Source organism: Arvicola amphibius, chromosome 8 (genome assembly GCF_903992535.2).
Source record: "Arvicola amphibius chromosome 8, mArvAmp1.2, whole genome shotgun sequence".
Taxonomy (NCBI): domain Eukaryota; kingdom Metazoa; phylum Chordata; class Mammalia; order Rodentia; family Cricetidae; genus Arvicola; species Arvicola amphibius.
In genome coordinates this window covers 51,214,653-51,227,970 of record NC_052054.1, presented here as the reverse complement: position 1 = coordinate 51,227,970, position 13,318 = coordinate 51,214,653, and positions in this window count along the sequence as shown.

Below are 13,318 nucleotides of genomic sequence, written 5' to 3'. Positions count from 1 at the left end.
TTAAGCACCACAACCTTCTAGCTTGCACGTCTTTAGAAACTGTACTTTAGAAACTGACAGATAAACTGGTTCAGACTCCCTTGCAGCTAGGGTGCTAACATGATATTAGTCGGTGTGATGATAAATATTTAATGCCAGCCAAAAAGAGTGTGAACTCCCTGATATTTAGTATTCAAGTTCCCAAAGTGACTCCCAAGCCATCAGAATGACTTTACTTAAATATGAATTAATTGGAAAGGATGCTAACAATCAGAATGTGGCATCAGCATGTGGTTTAATTTTCAGCAATCAAATGCACCAGTTCAAGATATATTTCTGAAAGTGAGCAACATGGTGATTCACCTGTATTTGGAAAAATGAGATTTTCTGACAAACACTATGATGAGACTATCTGGTTCTTCTGAGAGGAGTGCTAACATTTATTTCTGATGTGACGAATGATGACTGACAGTGGGTTTTATGGATGGGTTTCCACAAGAATAACACTAATGTGAGATGTGCATTCTTCTAGGCATAATTTTTCCTGGAAGTTGTTTCTAACTGCTTATTTTCTAAACCTTGCTCTGTGGCTTTGAGAGATTATTTTATCCATTAATCCCTTACTACTTAAACTATCCCAGCCATGTCCAGTTACATAATTTGTGAGCCTTAGAGCAAAATGAAAATACAGTTGAACTGGTTCAACTGTAGAGACAAAACATCATTTTCTGTACTAAACCATTATGCTGCCACTGCTTTCTTATCTCTCTTTTCTTCCTCCTTCCTTTCTCTCCCTCCACTGGCCATGGTGCTTTCTAAATTTGCTGGTTTGTAACCCAGACTGGCCTGGAACATAAGATCTTTCTGTCTCAGCCTCCTGAGTTCTAGGGTTATAGGCATACAGTACTATCCCCAATTGAGTTTGCTTTTTAATGTCAGTTTAAGGGGGGGGGGAATAAAACTTTAAATTTTTATGATGAATTGCACCATTCATCTTTATATTGTACAAAGCAATTTTAAATGCAAATATAACAGTATTTCACTCATATGTGGAATCACCAAAATTACCCAATTGGAATTTCATGACTTCTATATCCATATGTATTTATGATGTCACAGCTTGTAAACTCAGCACAAAACAAACTCAACTGTTTTTATTTTCCTTCTTCATATGTATATGTTCTAACAATATTCTCTACCTTCTGCTTATTGATAAGTAAGTAAAGACTAAAAGAACTCTAGGTTGCTCTTTGTATGTTATTTTCAGAAAAATGACTGGTCAGAGAAACATGAGCAAGAAGGGATATGATAGAATTCTTTGCTTACTTGTATTTTTTTGGATACTACCACTTTCTTTCAGTACCTACAGCAAATTCCAATTCAAACAGAGATCTTAGCTTCTTAGAACTGTCAGCACCTTGACTCAGTCATAGATGCAACATACTTGTTCTGTACTCATTTGACCTGATTTACTATACCTCATAATCCATGTATGTCTTGGACTCAGAACATCATGCATATGATAAATAGGTGGCAAGTAGGAAAAGGTATATATAGTCTTTGCCTCTGTGTATATTCTCTTGTGTAACTGGACTTAACTTAGAAATCAAATATTCAAGCAAAAAAAATGTATCAGGAATTTCTAGATTTTCTGACTGCAAATCATCAAACCAAAGGGATTTCTGGCATTTTCTGTGAAACAATCATTGTACAGGACATTGAACATCCTCATCCCCTAGGGAATTCCATGCTGTTGTGACAATTAGAGGTGTCACATACATTTCTAAATGCCAGCAAAAGCATGCTATTCTTGACCAATTCCTATAGTGCTCTTTACTGTCTACAGCTATGAACATGACCACTACAGATACCAACTATATTTTTTGTTAGTGATTCTCAAGCAAAGAAATGTGGGGGGTGGACTACAAAGTTAAGTTTAAATGCTTTCAAATTTTCATACCCAGGAAAGCAGAATTATGGTTTTCCTCCCTATTGCCCGGGGAAAATATGCCATCTACCTTGATTATAAAACAAAGTAGAGGGATAAAATTGCTAAGGTAATTACTTGAGCTTTTGTGTCTGTAATGCTGTGAAATACGTTCAACAGTTTCTTGGTGTACGACTGTCCTTGAGACCTTCAAAATAATGTGTCTTTTTGTATGGAACAATGGACTTGGTGTCTGGCAGTCCCTAGGTACCTTTGGGGTGGGGCTCATTGGCAGAGAGATTAAGGCAAGATTAGAGATGGAGACTTCAGCCCCATCCTCCAATCTTTGGGGGATTGTGAAGGGTTGAAAGTAAATTGAGCACCAGTTTTATCAAGTATTCTATATAACAAAACCTCCATAACCCCCCCCCCCAAGGATGGGATGCAGAGACCTTATCAAGAGATGAAGATGTGGATGTTACTGGCTCGTGGTATGCTGGAAGTGCAAGGAAGCTCTGCACACTTTTGTCAATCTTCTCATCTTTTCTCTTCAGTGCTTTTAATACTATTTATAAAAGACTGATAAACAAGTTAATTGTCTCTGAGTTCTTTAAGCCATTCCTGAAAATAATAGAACATCAATAGAGAAATGGAAACCTGGAATTATTGTCTAGGATTAAACAACCTAGAATCTGCTGTTAGCTTCTAAAGGTGACTACTGATTGAACCTTCACATCTCAGATTTGATGCTATTGGGTATGTTATTGTGAGAATGAAACTAGAGAACATCCAGCTGTCATCTCATGCTGTAGTGAGTGGGGGAACATCCTCATCCTTATGGTATCAGAAGTGTGCTATGAGAATAGAGAAGAAACTGAATTTGAGTTTGTTTTTTTCTATTAGTGTCACATACAAATAAATTATAGTTGACTTCAGATGGCAATTAGATTTATTTAAGCAGATAAGGGGGTGGAGAGATAGCTCAATGGTTGAAAGCATGTACTTCTCTTGAAGAAGACCTGAACTCATTTCCCAGGACTCCTGTTACAACCACCTGTAACTTCAGCTCCTGGGGATCTGATGCCTTCTTCTGGACTCCATGAACACATGTATTCATGTACACATATATACATAATTAAAAATAAAGTCTTTTAAAAATAATAAAATATATGTTGGGCCCCAAAAATGAGTTTTTATTTCTCTCAGGTTAAACCAAGGAAATTAAAATAATCATAGATTAATTTCTGAAACAAAAGTCTTATCTTTTAAACTAATTAATCTACTCAGGTGAAGCTAAATTTTTCTCTCTCCCACTTCTGTAAATTTATCAGTTGTTGACTGAGGTTTCTGTCCTGCCCCTTAACAACTGTTCCCGCAGTTGTTAAGTCCCAAAGAAATCACACAGAGTTCTATGTTAATTACAAACTGATTGGCCTAGTATCTCAGGCTTCTTATTAACTCTTAGAACATGTATTAGCTCGTAATTCTTGTATGTATTAGCCACATAGATTGGTACCTTTTATGGCAAGGCAGTCACATCTTGCATGTTCTATATCTAGCTTCCTCTCTGTCTGGGTGATGATTTCATACTAACTCTTTCTCTTCCCAGAATTCTCCTGTTCTCACTGCCCCACCTCTACTACCTGCCTGGCTATTGGCCAATGAGCATTTATTTAAAATACAAGTGACAAGATACAGACCATTGTCCCACAAAAAGTAGTAATGTCTTAAGAAGGGACCTACTGATCCTATAAAAGATAATTTTTTGAGAAACAAAAGCAGAAAGCTTCCACAACAGCATATTAGAACTGAAGCCTGAGTTTTTCTAGGACCCTCACATATTCAGAATTTACACTGGAACTTTGGATGGGAGGGTGAGACACGATTTTGCAGCCCAAACTGACCTGGAACCCACTGTGTAGCCTAGGCTATCCCCGAACTCGTAGCAGTCCTACCCTCAGCTGGTCGAGTACTGAGATTACAAGCATAAACCACCATACCCAACTGATACTGGGACATTTCTAATGGATTATATTGTACCATTCCACCCATACCCCACTGAACAGTTCGTGAGTTGGGCAAGGAGCTGGAGATTGAAACACACACAAACACAGGTCATCCTTGGAACAAGAATGCTCCTTTTATTATGTTCCAGGGCAGTTTATATAGGGCTCTCCTTGACTAATGGCCACGCCCTAGCTCTTGGGAGTTTTCAGTTGCAAGCCCACCAGAAACCACTTCTCTGCCATTAGGAACTCATGAGGGTCTCATGCTCACAGCAGCTGCAAGCAAGGAAAACAAGTTGTTTACTCCAGCAGGCAAGGGGTCACAGAAAATTCAGGATCTGAGGGTCTGCAGTCCCCAATATTATTTATAGGTAATCTGGAAAACACATAACATTAAAACTAGATTGCTTCCAGTTTAAACAATTAACAAACAGTCCAAACCAGAGTCTTATTTGGACCAGCGTATTCCAAAAGAGCTTTCCTGGCCCTAAAGCTTTTATCATACCTTTATTTTCACATCTTAAATTCCAGGAAAACTTCCCCTAACAACCTTTTTATTGACTCTGAACTCTTCTGAGATTTGATCTTCCTGTTATATCTTCATTCCAGAGACCAAAAAAGACTCTTCTCAGATATCTAAATATGGGTTGGCCATTGTATTAGTATTCCAATCAAATGTGTTTTTTTCCATTTTGATGCTTTAAATGGATAGCACAGACATTAAAGAAAACCATAAAATGTGGATTGTTCTATCCCTCCTAGAGACAATCTGATTAACATTTTACTTCAATTATTTCCAGAAGGTTTTTTTCTATGAATATATTACATAATGGAAATGGTGCCCTAGTTTTTTTTACTCTGCAATGTAGCAAAAGCTCCCCATGCCAATTAAAACTTTTCATATACATTGTCATAGTCACTGTTCTATTGCTGTGGAGAGACATCATGACCAAGGCAACTTTTATAACAGAAAGCATTGAAACCCCCAGGACTGCTTACAATTTTAGAGGGTTAGTCCATGATCATTATGTCAGGGAGCACAGTGGCAGGCAGGCAGGCAGGCATGGTGCTGGTAAAGTAGCTAAGACCTATGTCCTAGTCCACAGGCAGCAGGCAGTGAGGCACTGGGCCTGGCATGGGCTTTTAAAACCTCAAAGCCTAACCCCTGTGACAAACTTCCTCTAGCAAAGCCACGCCTGCTAATCTTTCTAATCCCCTAACAGTTCTACTCCCTGGTGACTAAGCATTCAAATAGATGAACCTGTGGGGTCCATTTTTATTCAAACTACCAGTTATTTTAATGACTGTAGGATACACTGTAATAAGGATCTAGGATAGTCTACCTATTTTCTGGTGTTGGACAACAGACTTTCAAACTTTATGGTGTTATAAATAGCACACTGAGAAGTTTTTGGTTGGAAACCTTTGTCGATTTAGAATGAAATCCTTAATGTTTTAAGGATTTCACATTCTAGTTTATTATTTTTAAAAAGGGCACCAATTACTGACACTTGCCATATTCCTTATCCAGCTCCAGCAGAGAATTACATTAATATTTCTGCTACACAGTTTGTTCTTCCTCCCCCATTTTTTTCTAAACTCTTAACTGACTCTTAAAGTTTCCTCTCAAAAATCATTTTCATAGGGAAGCCTTTCCATACTATTTGATTATAATTCTTTTTAGTCATTTGTTGTGCAATTTATTTTTCTATAGCATGTGTCTCTAGTTGTAATAGTCTACTTATTTGTATATTGCTTGAGTAATTCTGCTTCTTCCATCAGACCAGAACACTGCAGTCATCTGGGTTAGAAGAGATTATAATGTATGTTATAAATGACTCATAGGATCCCATAAATATGACGTAAAACTTGAGATTTCAAAGGCTGGGAGTTGTCTCTAATTAAACACTTGTTCTTGCAAAGGACCAGGGTTTAGTTCTCAACACACATATGGTAGCTCACAACCCTCTATAGTTCTAGTTCCAAGTTATCTGATACCCTCCTTTGGCCCCTTGAAGTGCCAGGCATACATGTGACACACAAACAAATGCAGGCAAAACACAAACATATATCTAAAAACAAACAAAAATATTTGAGATTAAAATATGAGCCATCAAAGATATTTTTGTTCTAAGCATTACTCTGTGGGTTGAAAAGCCCAAAGGAAAAATTACTAACATAATTCCAATTTCATGGGGCTTAAAGTCTACAGAAGAGGTCAACTAACTTTCCATTAAAGGACAAATAGTTACTTTTTTAGGTTTATCAGGCCATATGGTCTCTCTGCCACAATCCCCAAAACCATTACTAGATAAGACATGAACAGGAGTGTGGTTCAGTTCTAGTCAGACTTTTTTTTTAAACAAACGTTATGGGCTACATTTGATACAGGGCTCATCATTTATTGATCTCTGTTCTAACAAATAAAAGATTATTTGAAGTGATTAAAGTCAGAGGGCAGGATGCTATGAAATCCCATCATAGAATTGCCTGATCTAGTCTGGAGAGAATAATAAAGGTTGCTTTGGGGAAAATGACTGTCTTAGTTACTGTTCTATTGCTGTGAAGAGACACATGATCAAGGCAACTCTTACAAAAGAAAACATTTAGTTGGGGGCTTGCTTACAGTTTCAGAGGTTTAGTTCATTAGCATCATGGGCAAGGGAGCATGGCAGCAAGTGTTATGGTTTTGGTCCCTGGTCCCTTTAAGAGACAAGCCACGCCCACTCCTTCCCCCATTCACTGAGGCAGGCTGATCTTCAGCTTCTGGCCTGAGCTCACTCTCTTTTCCATCTTCCTCTGGGAGAGGCAGCTTCGCTTCTGCCTCTTTCCCCACTTCTGTGCTTCTCCCCTCCCCCCCCCTCTCTCTTTCTCTCTCTCTCCCTTCTCCCTTCCCCCTTCATAACCCCCTGAATAAATATTCAACCTCACTCTGCAAGTCGTGTCTATCCATGTCTCTGTCTCCTGCCCGCCATGTGTCTCCCTGCCTGGGACCAGCCACTGCTTGGGGACCTGCCTCTGCCTGGGACTGGCTGCTTGCAGGACCCGCTGTCTGCCGCCATATGGCCCATCACCATTTTGGACCTACAGCATTTCTGCTGCCTACAGCTGCCACCTGGGACTTTATAGCATTTAGAAAAAGAACAACAGCAAGGACATGGCCCTGAAGAAGTAGCTGAGAGTTCTACATCCTGGGCTCTTTTGAAAACTCAGATCCCACCCCAGTGACACACTTTTTCCAACAATACTACACCCCCTAATTCCTTTACCCAGTATAAGATAAAGCAAAGGAGAGGTGTCTTAGTTTTTTTTTTTATCATTGTGAAGAGATACCATGGCCAAGGCAATTTATAAGAAGTATTTAATAGAAGCTTACAGTTTCAGAGAATGAGTCTATGACCATCATGGCAGGGAGCATGGCAGCAGGCTGTCAGACATTGGAACAGCAGCCAAGAGCTTAATCTGAACCATAAGTTGTAGAAGGCGCTCTATGCAAACTCTGGCTATAAAGCATTTCAGTGGCTTTTATGGGCCTGGATATTTGTGTTCCCGCTTGGGATAGGAAGGAGAGTGCACTGAGACCGTGCCAATGGCTCAGAGCTCCCTGCCTGCACCTGAGCAGATGGAGGAATCAGGCTTAGGCGAGCGGGAGAACATGGCGGATTTCTGCCGATGTTTCCAGGCTGCGCGTTGCTCTGCGGGTCAGATTTGGCTGTAACTTGGATCAAAAGAGTTTCTGTGCCACACACTCAGTCTCAGAATTAAAGTGCTGAGTGTGGCTCCTACCTGGAGGCCCCAGAGCTAGCAGAAAATGGTACATCCTCCATTTTGAAATTGGAGAGAGGTGGAGCCAACATCCGGAACAGCCCGGAGGCTCTGCAGCTCAGAGGTACAACCAATTCAGAGTCACAAGCGGCTCCGCCATGTTGGATTGGGCGGGGCAAGCTCACAGTACCTGTTTTTGATCCAGGAATGTCACAGCTTAGAGTCTTAAGCGCTTAGCGATGTAAAGGCGCAAATCAAACATGTTTCTGGACAGTAAAAATATTACAGATTCACAATAGGACAGATTCAGACATAAAAGACTTTTAAATGAGTCACAATGTTGGATGAATGTACGTATGCTTGAGAGAGAGAAGAAAAAATATAGAGAATAAAGTTAATGCCTAAAAAAAAGGGTAAAGTCTTTAAAGAGACAGAATAAAGTAAACTGATAGAGTAAAAATAAGCCACATAAAAATGGAAAATTCACAGAGAGTCTGGATTATGTATTTTATTGTGTTTTCTTTAAAATTTTTGACTGTAAAGGAGCTAAATACAGAGAGACATTTTATTATATGGGCTGACAGTCTAGACCAGAATGGACATCTTAATGGTATGACTTCAGGATTTGGATCTAAGAACATGATGCTTTGGAAAAGAGTTTCTTCTTTTGTTTTCACAGAGGATGAGACGCTGTGGATTGCTTCTATCCCAATATGGTATGATAGACCACGCCCTCCTGAAAGGTTGCTGTGAACATCTTCAAAAAATTACTTCACTCAACTGCCAACTGAGAGGAACCTAGCACACAGGTTACACCATGAAAGACCTAAATAACAGCGCCCCCATTCAGCAGGAAGCAGTTTGGAGAGAAATAACTGCGCCCATTTTCCCAAATATTGTTTATAAATGTTCTTTTACATTTAAAGGGGGATATGATATAGATATGAATAATTTGCATTGGTATGGATTTTAAGGTCAATTTGTTATATGTATATGTATTTCTGATCTTGATTAAGCTATTGTGATTGTGTAGTTCATTTAAAAATGTAATGTATAATTAGGAAATATAGGTTGTTAATGGATAATCATTGATAATAGTCAAGCTTGTAGTCATGTTAGTCATTTTCTAGATGTGAATAGATATATTTCAGATAGGCATTCTTCATATCTTTCAAAGACTGCAGAATATGGCATTTAATATTTTAATAACTTAGGGTTTTTCATGACAATGAGACACATCTGCTTCTGGCAGCACCAATCTACTTCAAGAGGAGGATGGGCATCGAAGAGGCTCCTTATGGAGTTTGATAGCCATTTGGGCAAGAAACTGCACTTGCCTGGACTGTTGCATAAAGTGGACACAAAGAACCCACAGAGAGAGGACTGCTGAACTTGCCTAAAGGTGAGATGGCCTTTTGGGGTTCCTGATTCATTAAAGAGTCTGCGAGACGTTCTGCAGGACACAGCAGAAAGTGACTGAACTGTCTTTGGAATTTCCTGCTTTATGGAAATGTCTGCTGGATACTTATGGGCCTGTAGGCTGAAGATGGATGCCCCAACGGTACAGAGGAACTTTGGGTGACTGTCCAGGCAGCGAGTTGTCTCTGTCATTTCTAGAGTTTGAAAGTTGCATATGACTTGTTTACTTAGGTAATATTATATCCTTCTGGAGTCTTTGATGGAGTTGAAGAATAAATAGATAGTTATAGCTTTCCTTAGTTATGATAAAAGATAAAATCTAAATATTGTAACTGTAATACTTGCTTGATAACTGTTTTGTTATATGTAATTTTGCTATATTAAAGTTGAAGCCTTTCTTTTTTGTTTAAACAGAAAAAGGAGAAATGATGGAGGAGAGTTATCTGTCTATGTTACTTTCATTGGTTAATTAATAAAGAAAACTGCCTTGGCCCTTTAAGAGACAGAAAATTAGGTAGGTGGAGTAGACAGAACAGAATTCTGGGAAAGAGGGGAGACGCTTCAGTCTCCATAGTGAGTCTCCATGCTTCTCCTCTCCGAGATGGACACAGGTTAAGATCTCTCCTGGTAAGCCACACCTCGTGGTGCTACACAGATTACTAAATATGGGTTAAAGGAAGATGTGAGAATTAACCAATAAGAGGCTACAGATATTGGGCCAGGCAGTGTTTTAAAAGAATACAGTTTCCGTGTAATTATTTCGGGTGTAAAGCTAGCCGGCGGCCGGTGGCGGGACGCAGCCCCGCCGCTTCCTTCTACAATAAGTGTGTGTGTGTGTGTGTGTGTGTGTGTGTGTGTGTATGTGTGTGTGTGACAAGACAGACAGATATAAAGCGTACTAACTGGTAATGGCTGTGGCTTTTAAAACCTCAAAGCCCTCCTGTCTTAGGTAGGGTTTCTTCTATTGCTCTGAAAAGACATTATGATCATGGTAACTCTTATAAGAAAAAGCATTTGATTGAAGTGGCAGCTCTTATAGTTTCAGAGGATAAGTCCGTTATCATAGTGGGACAAGGCAGTGTGCATGTAGGCATGGTGCTGGAAAGGTAGCTGAGAATTCTACATTTTTTACGCAACAGGATGTAAATTTAGACGCTGGGGGTGGCTTGAGCATATCTGAACCTTGAAGTGACTCACTTCCTCTAACAAGGCCACACCCATTCCAACAAAACCACACCTCCTAGTAGTGCTACTGTCTTTGTGTATGTGTGTGGGGTCATTTCCTTTCAAACAGACACACAGAGAGTAACACATTTCCAACAAAGCCACACCTCCCAATCCTTCCCAAAAAGTTTCACCGTCTGGAGTTCAAATATTCAAATGTATGAGCCTGGGGGGAGGGGTTAATCTCATTAATACCACCGCATTCCACTCCGTGGGCCTCACAGGCTTCTAGGCATGTAATGCAAAAGGTATTTAATCTAACTTCTAAAGTCCTCTTAGTCTTTCAGTCCCAACACTCTTTACAAAGTCCAGTCTCTTCTGAGACTCAAAGCAACCTTTTAATTGTAATCCCCTATAAAATTAAAAATCATATTACTTCCAAAATAAAATGGCACATAATATACATTACTATCCCAAAAGGGAGAATAATAAAATAATGGTTCAAAGCAAGACAGAACCCATCAGGGAAGACTTCAAATGCTATAGCTCTCTGTTGGATGTCTAAGGACTTAGATGGCTCCATTCTTCCAGATTTGCTAACTGCAACACACTTTTCTATCTTCAGCTGCTTCTACTTTGCAAATATACCATAGCTCTGGCATCTCCAACATTTTGGAGTCTCCAACCCAGTCCGAGCTTTAGCTTCACACAGTGGCTTTTTTGGGCTCTAAGCAGGGAAACCCTGCCACACATCTTGCCTCAGTGGCTCTCCTTAACTTCATAGAAAAGTCCGGAACCCCTTTACTCTTGTATCCTTCATGACTATAAAGCCAGAACCATGTGACTAATGCTACCACATTTTGCTTGGGATGGACCTAGCCACCTCCTTTAGTACATATGCATAGACTTTGACTTACTGATGGCTTTTCTTTGTTGCTTGAGCTTTCCTTTTTAGTAGTTGCAATGCGGACACCACTCTCTTTATTCCATTTTATAACTGGTCTTTCTTTAGATTTCTCATCTCTTGAGCACGAGGCTTGGCTCAAACATTAAATATCTCCTCAAACTGTTCTTTTTGTGTTTACTTTTCCCTGCTTGCTGTTTTTCTTTGTAGATCTGCATAAGCATGATCTCTAATAGCCACATGACATAATCAATATTAGGTTGTCTTGGAATCTCCTCTGCCAATGAAATTATTCCAAAACTCTTCAATTTAGTCTCAGGCAGATTTTTAGGATAAGTGCCAAAAAGCAGCTACATTCTTAAACAAAATATCAAAAGAATGCTTTCTAGTCCAGTTGCCACCATTGTTCTCCTCTGAAACCACTGGGCATCCATAGTCCACATTGCTGTCAGCGCTATCTTCCAAGTTCTACTAGGATGGCCCTATAAGTCACACTTAAAGCATTGAACTTCTTTCTTGGTCGAAAGTGCCACATTTTCAACATTCCTCAAAAACACAAACAAACAAAACAGCATGGTCAGATCTGTCACAGCAACAACCCCACTCCAGGTCCCAACCTCTATCTTATTTCCTTTTCTATTGCTATAAAGAGACGCTGTGACAGAGTCAGTTTATAAAAGAAAGCATTTAATGGGGGCTTACAGTTCTGAAGATCGAGTCCATGACTCTTATGGCAGGGAGCATGGTAGCAGGCAGGCATGGCACTGGTGAGTAGCTAAAAGCTTATACCTGATCCACAAGCATGAGGCAGAGAAAGAGAGAGAGAGAGAGAGAGAGAGAGAGAGAGAGAGAGAGAGAGAGAGAGAGAGAGAGAGAGAGAGAGAGAGCGCTAGCAGGGAATAGCTTTGAAACCACAAAGCCCATCTTCAGTGACACTACTCCTCCAACAAAGCCACACTTAATCCTTCCCAAATAGTTCTATTAAATGGGGACTAAGCATTTAAATATATGAGCCTATTTGGGGCCATTCTAATTCAAACAACCAAGGGAGGTGTTTTGAATTGTTTGTCTGTGGTGTTTTGGGGGGCATGGGAGGGTTACCATAAGGCCACTCTTTGTAACCCTGGTGGGCCTAGAGCTTGACCAGGCTAGCCTCCAACTCCTAGACATCTGCCTGCCTCCACCTCTCAAGTACTGGAGTTAAAGACATGTACCACCGCATCTACTGGAGTTTTAATGACATATGTTTGAAAGAACTGTTGCTGAGCTTCGTTTCCACAGTAATTCAAAAAAGGATTCAAGTGAAGTCTCAGTGACCCTTAGGCCCTAGCACAGGTAAACCTGACCTCAATTCCTTTCCTCCAGGAAAATCTGACCTAGTTGCTGATATTTTCCCCCTAAAAATTTTAAAGAGTAAGAATAAGCCCTTTCGCCGGGCGGTGGTGGCACACGCCTTTAATCCCAGCACTCGGGAGGCAGAGGCAGGCGGATCTCTGAGTTCGAGGCCAGCCTGGTCTACAAGAGCTAGTTCCAGGACAGGCTCTAGAAACTACAGGGAAACCCTGTCTCGAAAAATCAAAAAAAAAAAAAAATGTTACAAAGTTGGCACATGAATAGGAATTATTTGTGCCTAAGGTTTAATAGATTCAGTAACACCAGCTCAACTGTTTATATTAAACATGCATTTTATTACTTAGTTCTAATCTTTTTGTATTGCTATTTTAAATTTTTATTAATGCCCCTGTATTCCTAAAATCCTGTGTTAGCTGCTGTGGGTGGTCCTATAAAGAGCCATAAGACATAGCCCAGGCTCAAAAAGTGTTGTTGACCCGTGGGAGTAATACTTGATGTTCCCTTTTTACTTTGCAGTACCAAACATTTGGTTGTTGCTGCAGAAATCTTTTTTCTCACTATCCTCTGCATTGCACCATTGGGTAAGTATTGCCCAATCTAGCCACTCTGTATAACTTGGACAAAATATGCAGCTGGCTGAGCCAGTCAATATGCTGAAGCCATTGTAACAGCAGTGTACAGTTTGTTGAAGGGAGAAGTCTTGGGTAAAGGCCAGCCTTGCCAGGAAATAGTGTGCTACTTTGTTCTTAAAGTTTATAAAGAACTCTTGTACACCTTTATTTTCACACCTAAAGTAAAAGA